The sequence below is a fragment of the Pongo pygmaeus genome, chromosome 9 (assembly GCF_028885625.2).
Source record: "Pongo pygmaeus isolate AG05252 chromosome 9, NHGRI_mPonPyg2-v2.0_pri, whole genome shotgun sequence".
In the NCBI taxonomy this organism is placed as follows: domain Eukaryota; kingdom Metazoa; phylum Chordata; class Mammalia; order Primates; family Hominidae; genus Pongo; species Pongo pygmaeus.
The window spans coordinates 89921920-89944485 of NC_072382.2; the positions used below are offsets into that span (position 1 = coordinate 89921920).

Consider the following 22566-nt stretch of genomic DNA (forward strand, 5'->3'; position numbering starts at 1 on the left):
TGAGACTAGGAACAGCAAGAAGACCACTGTGGCTGAAGTGAAGTGGGTCAGGGGAGGAGCAATAGGACATGGATGGGAAAGGCAGAAGAGGTGTGTGTTAATCTGGTAACATAGTGTAAGACTGTGGGTTTTACTGTAAATAAATGGCAAGTAAATTAGATGGATTGTTAGAGGAGAAAAAAGATAAACTTGTATACTTTAGTTACCATCTAAACCAGAATCCAGATATAATTGTTTTGTGTTCCTTGAGATACAGGTAATTGTACATTCACAACTTAGGATCCTAATTCTCATCCAATCTTATTTGTTCTAATTTGGGCATATATGTATTTTTCTTTAAAGTGTTTATTTGGAACTGGAGATATGAGGACCCAGGATCATGACAGGACAATGTAAGAAGAAGAAAATAAGTAAATTGATAAAGACAAAAATATAAAATGTTATTTCTAAATAGTAAAATAACAAACCAATCCCATAAAAAGTAAAGAAAAGGATACTTGTTACCACAATTATTATACACCAGTGATTAAAAAATTTTGGTGAATGTAATAAATCAAGAAAATAATATCATTAGTATAAGGATTGGAGATAAATTGACTCAGATACTTTTTGTTAATAAAATTATTGTGCATGTATAAAATCCAAAACTTCTGGAGAAAACTACAAATATTAAATAAGAATTTTGAATTATACAAACATTAAGTGGCTTGTCTCATTATTAGCAACAGTTAGTTAGAAATCAAAAATATACTAACAAAATTACAAAACGTGGTAATAATTGAAGAAAACACAAAATATTTATAAAGCAATCTGTCTTTATGGCAGAATGTAAAAATAGGAATTAAATGTCTTCTCTTTTTTATTAGAATATTTAATATCATTAAAATTTCAGCCCTCTAAATATTAATATTTAAAAACTTAATTTTATAATTAGAAAATAATCTTAAAAAATTCTTAAAGACCAACAATATTTAAGAGAAAAACAAAATTAGTATATGAAAACTAAAAATAATTAGAGTGGCATGACTTACAAGTATTAAGTATAATAGAAAAACAGTGTAATCAAAACACTATGTCGGCCGGACTTGGTGGCTCATGCCTATAATTCCAACACTTTGGGAGGCCAAGGCAGGCAGATCATTTGAGGCCAGGAGTCCGAGACCAGCCTGGCCAATGTAGCAAAACCCTGTCTCTACTAAGAATACAAAACTTCATGGGTCGCGGAAGCACATGCCTATAATCCCAGCTGCTAGGGAGGCTGAGGCAGGAGAATTGCTTGAATCTGGGAGGTGGAGGTTTCAGTGAGCTGAGATTGTGCTACTGCACTCCAACCTGGGCAACAGAGTGAGACTTGGTCTCAAAAACAAACAAACAAACATCCACCTACTATGCTGCTACAAAAGAAAAGACAAATAAAACAATAGTACCAAAGAGAGTATCTAAAATGATATAATAGAATACAGAAAATATATAATTTAAAATATGTACAATTTTAATGAAATATGAAGAAATGTTATTTCAGTGGGAAAGAATCCTTTATTTACTAAATCATGCAGGCACATCTGATCATCTATCTCAAAGGACCTCGCAATGCACCAATTTTAATTTAAAAAATTGTAGTTGGATTAAATGAATAAAGGTACAAAACAAGGAAACAAAACTTTGCCAGTTTTCAGAGAAATTTTTTGGATCAAAAAGGGGAGTGAAGAAGCTATAAAATAACTTTTAAATATGTATTTGATTATGTACAACCAAAAAATGGCAAATTTAGCATAATCAATATCGTAGAACCAAAGTTTATATTGAGGGGAAATCTGTACGTCAATGATTATAAAGCCAAAGAGAAATGTGAGGAAGAGAATGTCCATATTCACACTGGTTACCTGGGGAGAAAGTAAGAAGAGACAGGAAGAAGGGAGAGGAGAAGGTAGACAAAAGGAAAAACAAACAAACAAACAAAACCACAAAAACCAAAAGAGATAATGGAAAGAAGAAAACAAAACAAATAATGGAAAAATTAAAAAAAAATATGCACTAGCATAATGTCTACTTATATTAATGCTACATGTTAAAAAGGATGAATGGACACATTGCAAAGCATCAAAGAGGAAAAGGCAAATGAAAACAAAGATTTGATTTGCGGATTGGATTTTGGAAAGTATTCTTCTGACATTCTGTTACAGCAATATAGCAAAAATATATTTAAATAAAATATATTTCAAACATATTTAAATAAAATATATTTCAAACATATTTAAATAAAATATATTTCAAACATATTTAAATAAAATATATTTCAAACATATTTAAATAAAATATATTTCAAATATATTTAAATAAAATATATTTCAAATATATTTAAATAACATATACTTAAATATATTTAAATGACATATACTTTAAATATATTTAAATGACATATATTTAAAAATATTTAAATAAAATATATTTAAATAAAATATATTTAAAAATATTTAAATAAAATATATTTAAAAATATTTAAATAAAATATATTTAAATAAAATATATTTAAAATATATTTAAATAAAATATATTTAAAATACATTTAAATAAAATATATTTTAAATATATTGAAATAAAATATATTTAAAAATATTTAAAATATATTGAAATAAAATATATTTAAAATGTTTTTAAATATATTTAAATAAAATATATTTAAATAAAATATATTTTAAATATTTAAAATATATTTAAATAAAATATATTTAAAGTATTTAAAATATATTTAAATAAAATATATTTAAAATATTTAAAATATATTTAAATAAAATATATTTAAAATATTTAAAATATATTTAAATAAAATATATTTAAAATATTTAAAATATATTTAAATAAAATATATTTAAAATATTTAAAATATATTTAAATAAAATATATTTTAAAATATTTAAAATATATTTAAATAAAATATATTTAAAATATTTAAAATATATTTAAATAAAATATATTTTAAAATATTTAAAATATATTTAAATAAAATATATTTTAAAATATTTAAAATATATTAAATAAAATATATTTAAAGATATTTAAAATATATTTAAATAAAATATATTTAAAGATATTTAAAATATATTTAAATAAAATATATTTAAAGATATTTTAAATATCTTTAAATAAAATATATTTAAAGATATTTTAAATATCTTTAAATAAAATATATTTAAAATATTTTAAATATATTTAAATAAAATATATTTAAAATATTTTAAATATCTTTAAATAAAATATATTTAAAAATATTTTAAATATATTTAAATAAAATATATTTAAAAATATTTTAAATATATTTAAATAAAATATATTTAAAATATATTTAAAATAAAAGTAAGAGAGAGAGGCTTCAAAATGGCTGACTGGAGGTATCTGGTACTTGCCTCCTCCACAAAACAAAAACAAAACTAAAAAAACTCCAAGCAAATGGATACTCACACTTTGAATGTATTGCCTTAGAAAGAATGCTGGAATTCAACAGAGAAGTAAAAGAAAACACCTAAGGCAGAAAGGAAAGGGAAGTGAGGCAGCCTTCTCTGCCAGGAGCCGGGAGAGACTTCCCAATGTGGGGAAAGAGTAAGTGAGTGACCCCTAATGGTCCATATTCCCCACCACGGATTCCTGCAATACTTGCCAGAGCCATTCTACCCACACTGGCTGTGAGACTAACAGAGAGAGCTACCTGGAGACAGCTCTGATAGTATGGCTCCAGAAAGGGAGGTCACACTGTGTATTCGTCTGTTTTTATGCTGCTCATAAAGACATACCCAAGACTGGGCAATTTACAAAAGGAAGAGGTTTAATTGGATTTTGCAGTTCCACGTGCCTGGGGAGACCTCACAATCACGAAGGTAGGCAAGGAAGAGCAAGTCAGGTCTCACATGGATGGCAGCAGGCAAAGAGACAGCTTGTGCAGGAAAACTCCCCATTGTAGTAACCAGATCTCATGAGACTTACCATCATGAGAACAGCATGGGAAAGAGCTGACCCCCATGATTCAATTACCCCCCACCGAGGCCCTCCCACAACACATGGGAATTCAAGATGAGTTCTGAGTGGGGACACAGCCAAACCATATCACGCTGGATCCCGCACACATCTCAAGCCCTAAACAACTACAGTGAGGTACCATTTTGAGAGCCCAGTCACCACCAGTCTGTATCCTGCATCTCCTTATTCCTGGAGTAAAACTGACATCCCCTGATCACAGATGGATGCTGCTGTCAGATGCTATAGCCAATGCCAAGTACAAGCCATTAGCAGCAACCCCAACTGCCACAAGTAGCAGGGCCATCATGCATTTAAAAGTGCCATGAAGAAAGGCTATCTCACTTGTAGCCACCACTCGAGGCTAAAGCTTGAACTCCCAGCCTCCTGCCTATGGCTTGTGCCACTGAAAGCAACTCCACCATTCCCAGAAGCAGGGCCACAGTGCAGCCACTGCCTCCCTAACCAAGCATTCTGCCAGGAATCTGGGCATCATTCAGCCCATGCCTACCACAGCCAGCATCAGCATGTACCTATTTGGGACCTCAGGACAGTCACACTCCATTTAAGTATCCTTCCCCCAGTGCCTGAACATGTCACTTGGCATCTGGGGGTTTGGCAATCGCTCTGCCCCATCCACCACCTCTCATGGTGCTGAGGATGAGCCCACCCAAATTGCCACTACCACCACAGCTGGCATCTATCCACACACACCAACTGTGGGCCAGCGATTGCAGCCACTGATAACACCAGCTTGGACTGCTTGGGATCCAAAGGATTGTTCTGTCACTGCTACTCCCATCACCAACACAACACCCACTGCTCAGGGACCTGAGTATCTACCTACCTGCCCAATGCAAAGCTGCCACTACCAGCACCTGAGCAAGCTGTCTGGAGGCCAGAATCAGCTAGCCTGAGCCCGTTAACATTGGTGCCAGTGAATGCTGTGCTTGGTGAGACCCAGGCACATTTAGCCTGACATTGCCATCACTGGGGCCTGAGGACTATCTCAGTGGATGTTCCTGTCTCCAGCAAAACATCACTACAGACTTCACTACCAATTGTACCATAAGCTACTAAGGAAATCACAGACAATACTGACACTGCCTATACCCAAAGAAATCATACAAAAACTACACTACTGCACACACTCAGAGCCAAAGTGCCCCATCCAATCAATACCACAGATACTAGTTTGTAGATGACATGATCTTACATATCTAGAAGAATTTAAAGACTATACCAAAAACCTTGTAGATCCAATAAATTTAGTAAAGTTGCAGTATACAAAATTAAAACTAAAATACCAGTAGTATTTCTATACACCAATAATGAACTGGCTGAGGAGAAAATAAAGAAGGCAATCCCAATTACAATGGCTAATAAAAAAATCTACAAGTATACTTAGCCAAGGAAACGAAGACCTTTACAAAGAAAACTACAAAATTCTGATGAAAGAAATTTAAGAGAACTTAATTGAATATGAAGACATCCCATATTCATAGATTGAAAGAATTAACATTGTTACAATGACCATACTGCTCAAAGCAATCTACAGACTCCATGCATTTCCTTTGAAAATACCAATAATATTCTTCACAGAAAAAGAAAAAAAAATCTTAAAATTTATATGGAATCAAAAAAGAGCTTGAAAAACCGAAGCAATCCTAAGTAATAACAACAAAGCTGGAGACATCACACTACCTGACTTTAAAATATATTACAAGAATATAGTGACCAAAACAATATGGCATGATATGAAAAATGATACATAGACCAACAGAACAGAATAGAGAACCCAGAAATAAATCCATGCGTTTTTTATCCAAATGATTTTTGGAAAAGTTGTCAAGAATATTCAATGAGAAAAGAACATGCTTTTCAATAAATAGTGCTGGGAGTACTGGATGTCCATATGTGGAAGACAGAAACAGGACTCCTATCTCTCATGATACATAAAAACATCTTAAATGGATTAAAGACTCAAAGTAAGACCCCAAACTATTAAACTACTAAAAGAAAACATAGAGGAAACACTTGAGGACATTGGGCTAGGCAAAGATTTTATAGCTAAGACCTAAAAAACACAGACAACAAAAACAAAAATAAACAAATGGGATTGTTTTAAACTAAAAAGCTTCTGCACAGTGAAGAACACAATCAACAGAGTGAAGAGATAACCTGTTGAATGGAAGAAAATATTTGCACAATGTTTCATCTGACAAGAGAGTAGTATTTAGTATATACAAGGAACTTAATTCAACAGCTTAAAAAAAAAACTAACTCCCACTGCCCCCCCAAAATACAAATAATTGCATGAAAAAGTGGGCAAAAGACATGAATAGACATTTCTCAAAGACGTATAAATGGCCGACACATACATGAAGGAATGCTCCACATCAATAAGCACCAGGGAAATGTAAGTCAAAACCACAATGAGGTATCATCATCCCAGTTAGAATGGCTATTATTAAAAAGACAAAAAATAAAAGATGCTGGCCAGAATGCAAAGAAAAGGGAAATACAATGTTGGTAAAAATGTAAATTTATACAGACACTATGGAAAACAGTATAAAGGTTTCTCAAAAAAGAAAAAATGAAACTATTGTATGATCTAGCAATTCCAATACTAGGTATGTATCTGAAGAAAAGGAAATAAGTAGATCAAAGAGATATTTTCACTTCCATGTTTATTACAGCACTATTCACAAAAGCAAGATATGAAATAAATCTAAGTATCCATCAATGAATTGTTAAGAAATGTGGTATATATAAACACAATGAAATACTATTAGCACATAACAAATAATGAAATCATTTCATTTTTAGCAACATGGATGAAACTGGTGTTCATTATGTTAAGTTAAATAAGCCAGGCACAGAAACACAAATATTACATGTTCTCACTCATATATGTGGGACCAAAAAAAAAAGGTTTTCGCATGGAAGTGAATACCAGAGGCTGAGAAGGGTGTGTACATGGGTAGGGCATAAATAAGAGAGGTTGGTTAATGGGTAAAAATGTACAATTAGATAGAAGAAAAACATTCTAATGTTTGTTAGCTGAGTAGACTAACATTAACAAAAATATATTGTTTGTTCTAAAATAGCTATAAGAGAGAACTTGAAATGTTCCCAACACATAGAAATGATAAATACGTGAGGTGATGGATATTGTAAATACCCTAACCCTAACATGATCATTACTCATTCTATGACTGTAAAAAAAAATCATGTGTACCCCATAAATATGTACAAATATGTATCCATGACAAAAGGAATTTAAAAAATTACTTTTTGCAAAAAAATTGCCAAATATTATTTTTTAAAGTAAAATTAAGTAAGAAAAGAGATTTTGACATGTACAAAAAGGTAAACTGAGAGAATCTCTATAAATCATCTTGAAGCATAAAGACTTGTATTCATGACTTGATAAGCTATTAGAAAACAATAAAGCTTTAAAATATTCTGAACTAATGACTGAATGATATCTAATCAATATTCACTTTATTAGCTGGCAAGTCTAATAATATGAAGTCAGAGTACTGAAGAAACTACATCTATTTTCCCTGACTTTGAAAGGAAATAAAACCTATGAAGGCTTCCTTTAAAACAGCACAGACATGTGTCCAAGAATGTATCTGGTCTTCCTTGTCTCACCACTTTACTAATAATTTGACTTTTCCTATTGCAAGTGATTGATTAGTTGAATGCATGTTTAAACCTCATAGAAAGGGCTTATTTCTTCAGACGTGCTTTGCAAAGGCCAGAAATTCACCATTCAGTAAGAAAAGCTATGAAATAGATCTGTCATAAACTCATGGGGAGGGTGTCTTAGGGAGTCACCTCTGTTCTCCACCAGGAGATTTTTAGCTGACTTACTTGCAGAGAAACATACATTTAGTCTACTTTTTCACTTTTAGGGTTTGAGAGTCCTGCCTTTTACTTAGGCTGACTGAGTTAAAGAGAATCGTTTTTCTGCCTCTCCATTACTGCCAATTTTTCCCCCTGCAGTTTCAGCCACTCTAAAATATCTATAATGTGTTAGGTATGAAAGGTATGAAGATTTATAAACCTTTATCCACACTTTCAAGGAGCTTATATTCTAGTGTAAGAGGAAAAAGAAGAAAACAGAAAAATAAAAAATGAAAAGTTCCAGGTATTTTTTAAGGGGTCTGTGGAAATCCTGCTGGAGTTCAGGATGTCTTCCAAACTGCCGGGAAATGTCTTACATGATAAACCTGATATATAAACCTGAGTATATAGGTAAAAGACAGGGAAGTAATTCCAGGGAGAAAACAGTGTAGGTTACACTGTAAGCTAGATATGTTCAGAGAATTGTAAGCATTTTGAGATAGAACAGGTGAAGATACAGCAGTGGGAAGGTGCAGAAGTGTGTCAGTTCTGATATTCGGCTGGTATGCATCAGCATGAATTAACCCATTGGGTAAGACTTGCATCTGTTTTGATTGGATCCACATCTTACTAGTTGTCACATATTTTAAATCTCACCGCTGAGTATCATAGGAAGTGATTGGCAGATTTTAGGCCATGTAGTGTATGCCAAATTATGGAGTGGATTATGATGGCAAAGGGGAGTCAACTAAGATCATTTTGCAGAAGGATGACACAATTACATTTGTTTTATAGAAAAACAACTCCGAGGAAACTGGGAACGATGGGATGAGGAAAAAAGAAAAGAAGCATTTTTAATCCATGTTATTGATACAATTTAGCAAATGAGAGGTGCAAAAATAACTGTATTAAAAAGACTACTATCTATACCCAAAGAGTACATTTCTTATTAAACTTAGCACATTCTTTTATTTTAGGTAAAATTAAATCACTTAGGGTTGAATGAGGAGATAGTTCAAATGCATTGCCTGTTGCAATTGCTTTGAACATTATGTTCCAGGATGTTGAAGTCAAAAAAAGCTCCTTGGTTCTGGGTCTCCTCTCCGCTGAGAATCACGGCATTCAAGTCTGTACCCTCAACTCCAACCAACACTCCTAAGACTGTCCGATCTCATAACCCATCAGAAGCCCTTAACCCTCAAGAAGGATTGAAAAAAAAAGGTGGAGTTTATGTGCAAACCATGACTACTTTTGAGTAATATTGAAAACTTAATACTGCTATGTAAGTAGGCATATTCATCTTCACAGATGAAAAAACTCTGGATCAGGTAGCAAACCTCTCCTGTAAAGGGTCAGATAGTAAATATTTAAGGCTCTATGGGACATATGATTTCTATTAAAACTGTTCAATTCTGCAATTATAGCCCCAAAGCAGCCATAGACATTATGTCAATGAATGCGACTATGTTCCAATGAAACTATCCTACAAAAATAGAATTCAGCTGATGGGCCTCAGTTACTCAGTCACTGTTTTTAGTATGATTTATCACAGTGCCTGTCAACTAATAGAAATATACATATGTATATGTGTGTATAAATGTGTGTGTGTATGTATATATATGTATGATAGTTCACATCTTCTGTTAATTCCACCAAATCATGTCAATCTTCTAGAAAACAGGCCAGGCGCGATGGCTCATGCCTGTAATCTCAGCACTTTGGGAAGCTGAGGTCGCTGGAAGTCAGGCGTTTGAGACTAACCTGGCCAAGATGGCAAAACCTCGTCTCTAATAAAAAATATACAAAAATTAGCTGAGCATGGTAGTGCATGCCTGTAATCACAGCTACTTGAGAGGCTAAGGATGGAGAATCGCTTGAACCCAGGAGACAGAGACTGCAGTGACTTGACATACCGCCACTGCATTCCAGCTTGGGTGATAGAGTGAGTGAGATTCTGTCTCAAAAACAAACAAACAAACAAACAAAAAACAAATCTAGAAAACAATAAAGAGCAAATGTTTTTGACCGGAATTCAGCTCAGAATAATATTCAGTTTGCCTTTGTTTCTCTGTAGATGTTTACACACACTTATAAAGCAACTTCAAACTTTTCTGTGTTTACTAAAAACTAAAGTTTCATCAAAAAGTTTAGTTTCCTGGGAAAATGGAAGTGCAGTTTGAATAGTCCATCTAATTATTAAATTTTCTTGATTACAGAAAGGGTAATTACTCCTAGTTTGTTAATCTTATTTTTTTTTTAAAAAAGAAACATTTTCAGAATCACCTTTAATTCTACATTTTCCTTTGTTTAAATTATCTATCTTGAAAATAGAGAAAAACATATTATCTTATACTATAAGAACAAAATTTATTACTGAAATTGAGGATTATCAAAGATCCAGAGATGGTTTTCCAGAATGGTTTAGGATACAGGTTACCTTCTAATATCCTCACTGCCATTTACTGCCTGTGGGACCTTGAGCAAATTAGTTGTCTCTCTTTGTCTCAGTTTCTTCAGCTATAAAATGAAGTTAACAATAATAGCTTACAAATAAAATTCCTATAAAAAGTCAATAAATTAATACATGAAGATCAACCACTTGGAACAGTGCTTACTAAATAAAGATCACTCTATAAAAAGTGATTATTATCAAAATGTTTTAAATATTTATGTAAACAAATGTTCTCAGTGCAATCAATCTCAAAGCCACCAGCGCACTTTGAGATGCAGATTACTTTAAAGCACAAGCTCTAGTATTAGAAGAGGGCTTCAAAGTCCTGGGTTGGTTTCATCCTGGACACAGGAATACTTCTTCATCCAATAACATCAAAAGCCCCTGTTCATTTTCAGTTGTCAGACCTACAGCACCTCCCACGGCAACTGGTATTATTTACATTTCAGCTTACGTCTAGCAAGCAGAGTTGCCTTTAAAGACATAAGTAACATCGGCCGGGCGCGGTGGCTCACGCCTGTAATCCCAGCACTTTGGGAGGCAGAGGTGGGCAGATCACGAGGTCAGGAGATCGAGACCATCCTGGCTAATACGGTGAAACCCCGTTTCTACTAAAAATACAAAAAAATTAGCCAGGCGTGTGGCAGGCGCCTGTAGTCCCAGCTACTTGGGAGGCTGAGGCAGGAGAATGTCATAAACCCAGGAGGTGGAGCTTGCAGTGAGCTGAGATCGCGCCACTGCACTCCCGCCTGGGTGACAGAGCAAGACTCCATCCCAAGAAAAAAAAAAATAAGTAATGTCTCTGAGTTTCAGATTCTTCATCTATAAAGTTAGGTTAATATTACTCACTTCTGAAGGGACTTGTGAGAAATAAAAGAAATATCTAATTCTTTACATTTTAATAGGGGTGTTTGAGGGGAACTTTTATGCTCCAGGAGAGGAAAGCATGGAAGGAAAATACACAGCTTCATTCCACCATCTTCCTACTATCCCTTCTGGGGATAGTGACTCACCTGTCTGGTGAAACTGGAGAAGGGGTTAAGTGTGTATGACTCCATCTCTTCTTTTTATGGAGCAGTCTGTTCTCTGAACCTAAGAGTTTTTCTGTTGTCCTTCTGAAAGCTATCTATTAAAGCAAGCAAGTCCTGTGATTGTGCAGCCCTGTCTGTGACTGTGGGGATGCAGAAGAATATTTGGTCACAGATCAAAGATTTGGTTTTCATTTAGCTAATATATACTAACTCCATGACTTCTTGCTGGTATTTAATTTAAGAAAAGGGCTATTGTTTAATGAACGTTTAAATCCCTAACAGTGAGAAATTAATATAATACTTTATGTGACTCTACAGTTACAAATGTTAAATTTGGTGTTACTTTAAAAATATCTTGCATTATAGTTTAACGAAAGCTTTCTCTCCTCATTGTTTATAACAGATGGAGTAATATCTTTCAAAAATAATAAATGAAACCACTTATTAGCAGTATAGGTTTCCTGGTTTCCAATCTCCACTGACTGTTTCTCAACCCACTGCCACACCCCTTATGCTACACACACACACCCACACACAAACTTCCTTCGCTTGCCTCCAAATTTAGGAAGAAAGGCCATCAAGTGATTTTTCTGTTTCTAAACTTTTAAGTTATATCTGCCCCAACACATTTTTAAATTTCTGTTCTAGTTCTGTAGTACATCTTCTCAGTTGGTTTCCTCCACCTAGACTTTAAATGCCACCCCTTCCCACATTTCTATGCATTTTATACTATTCATAACCCTCTTTTCATTAATTAAATCACCTATCCTACCTGGATACCAAAATTAACCAATTAAATAAACAACTGACCTTTGCATGTAAAATACAGATACTACATATCATAAAATTTTAAAAATCTAAAAATTATAAAGCTTGGCATTGTCTGAAGATCATAAAGCCCACATTAAATGACAAGAGTAAAAATATTTTCAACATATTCCAATGAGCTACCTTCCTTAATTTATAAAGTTTTTAGAAATCAATAAGGAAAAATAAACAAAAAAATGGTTTTAGTACATGGATAGGTAGCTTTTAGGAAATATTGACATAAGATAATATTTACTATCTTAGTACATGGATAGGTAGCTTTTAGGAAATATTGACATAAGATAATATTTACTATCTTACTCATAATTTTAAAACTACAAATTAAAACATTATGATGCCATTTTCATTCATAATATTATCAAAGTGCAAATGATTTAATAATACCATGAGTCGACACAGAAATACAAGTGCCTTTCACTATACATTTTGTTCACCACTTAAATTATTTTACATGATTATACATTACATCTTTGGAGAGAAATAAAATGTTAATGTTAAAAAATCTCTCTTTACCTCATTTTCCCTTAAAATATACAGTTGACCCTTGAACAAAGCAGGAGTTACAGGCAACATCATGTTACACAGTCAAATATCTATACATAACTTTTGACTCTCCTAAATCTTAACTACTAATGGCCTACTGTTGACCCAAATCCTTACAAATAACATAATCAGTTGATTAACACATATTTTTGTATGTTGTATGCATTATATACCGTATTCTTATAATAAAGTAAGCAAGAGGAAGAAATGTTATCAAGAAAATCATAGGGAAGAAAAAAATATATTTACTATTCATTAAGTAGATGTGGATCATCATAAAGGTTTTCATCCTAATTGTCTTCATACTGTAGGCTGATGGGGAAGAGGAAGGGAAGGGGTTGGTCTTGCTGTTTCAGGGGTGGCAGTGGTGGAAGAGGCGGATGAGGTGGAAGGGGAGGCAGGAGAGGCAGGCACACTTAGTTTAACTTAACACATTTAAGGAAATGCATTTTTGCCTTTTTTTTCTTTTTCATTTCTCTAAAAATGTTTCTATACAGTACCAATCCTTCTTCCACTGTTAGCTTTAATTTCAGTCCCTATATCATAGAAAGGATCGTGTCATAGAAGAAGTCAAAAGCAGTCTTGAATAACTGAAACCCTCCTGCCAGATTATCTAATGTCAATTTGCTTTCTGTCACTACTTCTTCAACATCGTCTTCCTCCTCATCTGGCACTGGTCCAAAAGCACTCATCTCCATCAAAGTCATCTTCTGTTAATTCTTGTAGTGTGATGTCTGTTAGCTCTTGAATTTCTCCAAGATCCATATTCTGAAACCCTTCACCCCCACCTTTTTTTTTTCATACCCATGATCCCATGATTTCCTTGATTGGCTCTATCATAAATATTGTGAAGTGATACACAAGATCTGGAAACAGTTTTCTTCAGCAGGAATTTATTGTATCAGGCTTGATGGCTTTCAGGGCTTTTTCCATAACAACAATTGTATCTTCAGTGGTATAATTTTTCCAGACTTTCATGATGTTGTCTCTATTTGGATCCTCTTCAAACCGTTGACGATCCTTTCCATAGAGTACTGTGTGTAATGAGCCTTTATGGTCCTTATGACCCCTAATCTAGAGGCTGAATTAGAGACTTTGTGTCTGGAAGCAAGTAGATACTTTCCATGTTGAACTCATGAGGTTCTGGGCAGTAAGGGGCATTGCTCAATAGCAAAGGAACTTTATAAGGCAGTCCTTCCTAGCCAGGTACTTCATGATTTCAGGGACAAAGTGCTGATGGAAACAATCAAGGAAAATAGCTCTAAATGTCCAGGTCTTCTTCTTATACAACCAAATGACTGGGAGCTGATGTTTATCTTTTCCCTTCAATGCTAGGAGATTAGCAACTGTGTAGATAAGAAAAGTCATGATCATAATAAACCTGACTGTATTGTCACAAAACAGGAAGGTTAGCTTACTCCTTCCTGCCTTAAATCCTAGTGCTCACTTCTCTTCTTTACTAATAAACGTTCTTTGTGGTATTTTTCTGTACAGAATAGAGCACTTTGACACACATTAAAAACCTGTTCCAGCAAATATTCCTTCTCCTCAGTGGTTTTCTTAATGGTGTCTTGGAACTTGTCTGCTGCTTCTTGGGCAACAGAAGTTGTTTTTCTCATTATCTTGACAATTTTTAAGCCAAATTTCTTTGTAAAATTATCAAACCATCCTTTGCTAACACTAAATCCTCCAGCTTTAGATCCTTCACCTTCCTTTTGAGTAAGTCATCCTTTAATGACTTTGCTTTTTCTTGAATAATATTAGACTCTATATGTACGCCTTTCTTATGCCTAATCCTACACCTACATAAAAGCTGCATTTTCAAAATTACATAAAAAGGTATTTCCCCGGAAAAGCAAGGTTTTCACATCTGCTGGTGCAGCCACAGGGATGGCTCCATATGTTTCCTTTTCTTTCGTTATGTTACTCTTTCCTTATGCTGGATTTGTTTATCTTGAAATGAAGGGCATCTGCAGCTACAGACCTGAATCCACAGTACATATTAAGCAACTCAACTTTTTCTTGTAATATCATGACTTTTCTCTTCTTCTTGGGAGCAGTTTCAGCATCACTACTGACACTTTTGTTCCCATGGTGTTATTTAAGGTTCACAGTATTGCAGGAGACATGATAAAAAATGTGCAATAACCAGGAACAATCACTTTTCACTGTGATGTGTGATTTAGTGGTAAAATGAACAGTTCACAGGGAGATGATTATCCTCAAACTGTGATTTAAGCAGATATTCACAATACTTGAGATCATTGCAATATCAATAGGAGGTGGCTTTGAAATTACTACAGTAGTACAACATGTACTACAGTTAATTTTATGTAATTATGATTTAATAGTAAATCTTTTTTTCTCTTAATCAGGAATGGCTCACAACTGTGCACAAAAGTTTTGATACATTTTAACTTTTTATAATAGATTGGTGTAGATTTTATGGTAGTAAATGATAAAATAGTATATGTAAATATTATATTCATTTATGACACATATTTTCTTATTTTTAAAAAAATATTCCTAGGCAACATGGTTTGTCTGTGAGTTTGTCCAAATTATTGCAAATCTCAAAATTAAATTTCAGCCTATCAACTGAAAAAAAATATGTAAATGGAGACCTGCACAGTTCAAACTCATGTTGTTCAAGGGTGAACTGTAGATTTCATTCTTCATTCCTTATTAGTTCAACTTCCCAAAATACTGGCTTATATGTCATGGGTTCATTTTCTAATCTTCTACTCACTTCTTAGCTACTTCATTGTTAATCTGCTTTTATTACTCTATTCAGCCATGTCTTGTTAAATTGCCAGTTCTCTCCACCTCAATAAATCCACATGGCCATTTCAGTGTTATTTTCACTTGATCTCCTAAATTCAGTTGACACTGGTGGTCTTGCCTGTAAACATTCTCTTCCATTGACTTGGATGACACACATTCTTGGTTTCCTGTCTGCATCTCTGGATTTGCCTGTTCCTCTCTCCGATTTAGAGTTCATCTTTTTTTTTTCAACCTAAATGCTGAGGTCCCTCAAAGACAATTTCTTAGAATTCCTCTCTTAATTTTAACAAACGCATCCTTGATTTGATATTATCCTGATGATTCTCTCAGTTCTATTTACAGCCTATATATCTCTTCTGAGCTCTCAACTTACATATTCTCCTACCTAGTAGACTACTTTTATCTTTGAAATGTACCTGAACTCCACTTATCCAAAACTGAACTCATGATCTGCTCTTTACTTCATATCTGACATTTCCCAATGACCTCAGTAAAGGTACTATCATTCCTATTGTTAACTTTTATCCCACATTACAAATTAATGACACTGAATGGCCCAGTAGAAGAAAATTATGGACATGCCTTTTTATTGCACTTGATTTTATTGTAACTCTACAGATATTACATTTTTTACAAATTGAAGGTTTGTGGCAACTCTGTCCTACACATCTGTTGGCACTATTTTTCCAATGGCATGGTCTCATTTTGTGTAATTTTGTTAATTCTCATAATATTTCAAACTTTTTCATTATTATTACATTTGTTATGGTGCTCTGTAACCAGTGATCTTTTTTGCTTATATTATTATTTCAATTTACATGATAATTGTACACATTTATGGCATACAGTGTGATATTTCCATAAATGTATACAATATATAAGGATCAAATCAGGGTAATAAACATATCCATCACCGCAGACACTTATTATTTCTTTATGTTAGGAACATGCTACTGTTGTAATTGGTTTGGGGCATCACAAACTGTGCCCATATAAGACAGTAATGAGGGTGTTACGTTCTGATTGTCCCACACACTGGCTGTACTTCTGTCTCTCTCCCTCTCCTCAGGCCTCCCTATCCCTAGAGACACAACAGTATTAAAATTAGGCTAATTAATAGCCCTACAATGGCTAAATGCACAAGTGAAAGGAAGAATTGTAAGTCTCTCACTTTAAATCAAAAGCTAGAAATGATTATACTTAATGAGGAAGGTATGGTGGAAGCAAATATAGGCCAAAAATTAGGCCTGTTGCAAAAAAACAGGCAAGTTGTGAATATACAGAAATGATAAGAAAGAGAAACAGCCTTATTGCTGATATGGAGAAAGTTTTCATGGTCTTGATAGAAGATCAAGTCAGCCACAACATTCTTGTAAACCAAAATTCTAATCAAGAGCAAAAACTTAACTCTCTTTAATCCTATAAAGGCTGAGAGAGGGGAGGAAGTTACAGAAGATGTGTAAAGCTAGCAGAGGTTATTTCATGAGGTTGAAGGAAGGAAACTGTCTCTATAACATCAAAGTGCTGGGTGAAGCAGCAAGTGCAGACTCATAGAGAAGCTTCAACAACATATTTTCAATGTAGACAAAACAGCCTTTTTTTGGAAGAAGATGCCATCTAACGCTTTCTCAGCTAGAGAGGAGAAGTCAAGGCCTTGCTTCAGATTGTCAAAGGACAGGCTAACTCTTCTATGAGGAGATAATAAAACTGGTGACTTGAAGAGGAAGACAATAATCATTTCCATTCTGAGAAGACTAGGAAACTTATGAATTATGTTACATGTATTACTGTGTTCTAAAAATGAAAAAACAAAGCCTGGGTGAAAACACATCTCTTTACAGCATGGTTTACTGAATATTTTAAGTCTACTTTTTAGACTTACTACTCACACATATATACATATACACAAAAATCCTTTCAAAATACTACTGCTAATAATTGACAATGTGCCCGGCCAGCCAAGAGGTCTGATGGAGACATACATGGAGTTTAATGTTGTTTACATGCCTGCTAACACAATATCCATTCTGCAGCCTATGAATCAACAAGTAATTTTGACTTTCATGTCTTATTATTTCTAAAATACATTTCATAAAGCCATAACTGTCATAGATGGTAATCCCTCAGATGGATATGGGCAAAGTAAGTTGGAAACCTTCTGGAAAGGATTCACCATTCTAGGTGTCATTAAGAACATCCACGAGTCATGAGAGAAGGTCAAAATATCAACAACAGGAGTTTGGAAGAAGTGATTCCAACCCTCATGGATGACTTTGAAGTGTTCCAATACTTCCAGTCAAGGAAGTAACTGAAGATGTAGTGAAAAGAGCAGGAGAATTAGAATTGGAAAGTGAGTTTAAAGATGGGACTGAACTCCTACAATCTCATGATAAATCTTAAATGGATGAGGAATTGCTTCTTATAGATCAGCAAAGAAAGCAGTTTCTTGAAGCAGAATATTATCTGGTGAAGTTGCTATCAGCATTGTTGAAATGACAACAAATAATTTAGAATATTACCTAAACAGCAGATGAAGCAGTGATAGAATTTGAAAGGACTGACTCCAATTTTAAGAGCAGTTCTAACGCGGGTAAAATGCCATCAAACATTTCACGCTACAGATAAATACCACTTCCTTTTGTGAAAGGAAGACTCATTTGATGTGGCAAACTACATTGTTGTCTTATTTTAAGAAATTGCCACAGTCAGTGCCACCTTCAGCAATTGCCACCCTAATCAGTCAGCAGCCATCAACATTGAGGCAAGACCCTCAACTAGCAAAAAGAATCTAACCCACTGAAGGCTCAGATGATCACTTGTTTTTTTTGTTTGTTTTTTTTTAGCAATAAGGTATATTTGAATTAAGATTTATATATTTTTAGACATAATTCTATTGTGCACTTATTAGGCTACAGTATAGTATAAACATAACTTTTTTTTTTTTTTTTTTTTTTTTTTTTTTTTTTTTTGAGACAGAGTCTGGCTCTGTCGCCCAGGCTGGAGCGCAGTGGAGCAATCTCGGCTCACTGCAACCTCCGCCTCCCGGGTTCGCGCCATTCTCCTGCCTCAGCCTCCGGAGTAGCTGGGACTACAGGCGCACGTCGCCACGCCTGGCTAATTTTTTATATTTTTAGTAGAGATGGGGTTTCACCGTGTTAGCCAGGATGGTCTTGATCTCCTGACCTCGTGATCCGCCCGCCTCTGCCTCCCAAAGTGCTGGGATTACAAGTGTGAACCACCGCGCCTGGCCCACTTTTTATACGAATTGGGAAAACAAAACATTTGTGTGATTTTTATTGTGATACTGTTTTATTGTGGTGGTCTGAAATCAAACGCACATTTTCTCCAAGGAATGCCTGTATACTTGCTTGAAAATGACTTAATTTGGAATAGACATTCTTGCTACATGTAAAGATAAAGAATAATATCTACCTCTGGGGAATAGCCACTATCATAGTTTGACTAGAAAAACTGTAATTTCATTGGCAAGGATATTTCTTACAGTAAGTTCTTATCATTTCCATTTTGAAAAATATTGACGTAGATTGACCTCTCACTAAGAAATGCTACTTATAACCCTCAAGTACTTTTGAAATTTAAGTACATTTCCTTTTTGTGGCTTTGTAATAATCATCGTATTAAATAATATTCTCAAATTATTCAAATAAAGTTAATTATAGATCAAATAAAACTATCTTTCAGTAGTTAATTTGCTAAAAACTAGTTGTTTCCAAGTCTTATTTAAATTTCTAACTTTTAAATAATGTATTTCAAGTAATTCTTTCCCAGATCTAGAACTAAGACAGTGTGTTCATTCTAGAAAATAAGCCCCTTAAGAAATGCCATTACTGTTCAGATTATTGATCTCAGCCTGCTGTCAGAGCCAAAGTGTTTAGCAAGACTATTTCAGGGACCTGAACAGGATATTTTTATTGGCAATGAGACAGCAGATTACCCACAGCTCAAATGGAAAGACCTAGTGGCCAGGTGTGTATCATTCTAACATTCTATTGATGTGCAGCGCAGATGGTGAGATGTGTTGATGGATGCAGTTGTCTCAGCAGCAGAGTTGTCTTAGTCCTGCCAAGCACTCAAGTTGAACGACCTATTAAACATGGTTGACCTAAGGCAGTTGGAGATATTTATAAGTAACTACAGCTATTAAATGTGGACCTTCTAGTAGGCTCTAAATATAGCCTTTTTTTTTTCCACATAGCTTTGACTTCTAGTTCCTAAAGCCATTCATTCAAGTTGAATTGGGGAAGAGAAGGAGCAAAAAGAGAGATTTGCAGAATATTTATAAATAAAATAACACTAGAATACTGAAAGAAGTTATAGGGTGAACTAAATAAAAATTTTCAAGAGGTAGCATTGATATAAAATACTAATTAAAATTAAAAATTTGAATTATCTAAAATTTTTTAAAAATAAACTCAGGTTCTATGTAGAACCTAGGGTTTGCTATCAAATAATAACTTTCCCTCTGTTTCTACTCTACAGAAGACAAGTTAGTAGAAAAGTATACTGGATTATAAGTTATGGTAGTTGGCTAATTGTGTCATCCAAATTTTGGAGGTATCAGTTTCCTCATTTGTAAAATTAGAGTTAGTAAATGTAAACTTTTTCTTACAAACTATTAACTTTTGCTTTTCTGTTCCATTTCACACATCAATATTTAATGAGTCTTACTTAGAACTCCTGTGTATAAAATAGAATAGTACTTAATATTTAGGTTGTTCTTAGATATGGGTTTTTTCATAACACTTATATGACCTTCTATCTAACTTATCTGTAAGTTTCATAGCACTTTTACATATGGTAAACACTCAACATTTGTCAAATAATGATTAAATGAAACAATACATGTAAAGTGCTTAGCACAGTAATTGGCACAAAGTATTTGATAAATGGTCCTATAAATGGTTCTGATAAGTGGTTTTATTAACGCCCACAGTGCCATCTCACTAAGATAGTTGGAAGAAGTTGGGATATTTCAAAGAGAAGTTGGAGAGTACTGAGGACCACACTGTTGTTCCCAAATATTTGAAAGAGCATCACATGTTACTTTTAAAGAAAAATAAAAAAACATGGGCCAAAAGGCAGAAACTACAGGGAGACAGTTTTAAAATTTGGAGTAAGGAAGACCTAACAAAACTGCTCAAAAATGAAATAAACTGATGTTCAAGTAAATGTCGAATTACTAAATAGCCAGTTAATGGGGGGATAAAAAAATCTAACTAAAGGCTATAAATTTAGTATTCCATGAATTAAACGATATGGAAAGAACTCTATGTTTATCATATACAAAATTAATTTTAAAATACACAAAATATAAAATTTTGCAGTGCTTCTGGAAATAAAATCATACATGGAAAATGGCAAATATTGTAAAAGCAAATCTCTTTACTTGGTGTACATGGGATCAAAGAACATTTGCTTTTTGGCAAATACACCATATGACTGAAAACAAATGCTGCTGATTTTTCTTATTAATGCTGGCAAATGGAGCAGATACGAATCGTGAATCCTTTATTCCCTATCAGAAAAACAGAACTACTTAAAGCCAGATTTTTTTTCTTTTCTGTTCTTTTTACTGCAGTGGTAACACTGCACTTCAGAATACAGTATAAGAATATTGGCAGTTGGCATGTTCGTGGGTTGTATGAAACTAACGGGTGCATCATTCCTGCCAACTAGCGATGATTTTGACAAAATGTATGACATTGATAAAAAAGGAATCTCACTCAATATCATTTTTATTGAAGGATGTGTGGCCTCATACCAAAATAGCCCCATCAATCTATTGCCATCAGATCGGACAGAAAAGAATTGGGTACATAAAATGGCTGTCATAAAATGTATCCCAGCTGGAGCTAAGTCTGATCACAGACGGTCAGTTAAGCATTTGGAAAATGAAGGGAGTACATTTCCCTTAATAAGCCATCAAAAGTTAATAACAAGTGACTTGGCTCTCTATTTGGGGCAGAAATCCTGAGAAAGATGCAGTGGTTCCTAAGGTTTTTGCTGTTCTTTACATTGGCTACATGTTAATAAAAAGATATATGGTACACAATGTTTTAAAGGTATGCAATGAAGAAGCAGCTTCCCTACCACTTATGACTTCCAGTGTTACCATCTCAGAAGTGCACCTCATTCACAAATTCAAAACTACGGTGTTGTCTTACTAATTATGATAGTTAATTTTATGTGTCTAGTGCCTGGGCTATGAGTGCCCAGACATTTTAACAGACATTATTCTGCCTGTGTCTGTGAGAGTGTTCTGGATGAGATTAACATTTGAAGCAGTAGACTGAGTAAAGCAGATTGCCCTCTCTAATATGGATGGACTTCAAACAATCAACTGAAGACCTGAATAGTATTAAAAGGCTAAGAGGTAATGTTTTTTGCCTGATAGCATGAGATAGACATTGGTCTTTTTCAGCCTTCAGACTTGGACTGAAACATTGGCTCATCTTGAATTGCAAGCCTACCAACTTTCAGACTGCAACTTAATATTATCAACTCTCATGGTTCTAAGACCTTTGGACTTGGATTGAAACTACACATTGGCTCTCTTCGGTCTTTAATCACATGAACCAATTCCTTGTAGTAAATCTCATATATGTATATATATATACACACATATGTGTATATATATATACACATATGTATATATACACACACTCAAAAAAAATTTATACATACATATATATGTGTGCAGGACACATATATACATATTTTTTATTATATATGTATATACTTTTGGTTTTATTTCTCTGGAGAATTTGACTAATACACTGATTCAGCCACAACAACAGGGAATGTGCTGAGTTGTGTCAATCAAGTGAATTATCCAGATAATTAAAGTCAATCTCTGTAGAAGCTAGTATTTTAGTATCTTGTCTAGAAGCAATGTAGGTCACCAGGCACCTACATTTTTGTGATATAAAATAACAAGCCAATTTTCTAATGCTTTAAAAATGTGCTCTGAAAGCAAATCCAAAATTCTATGATTCTACATTATAAACCAAGCTCATGTAGTCATTCTCAAAATCAGTTTTAAAA

The 22566-nt window shown here is 33.9% G+C and overlaps 1 protein-coding gene across 4 annotated transcripts in view; it reads right to left on the reverse strand.

Annotated features, from left to right (window-relative positions):
- The window catches only part of GRM5 (glutamate metabotropic receptor 5), a 585961-nt gene that overhangs the window by 347983 nt on the left and 215412 nt on the right, over positions 1–22566 (reverse strand). The gene's annotated exons all lie outside the window — the stretch shown is intronic.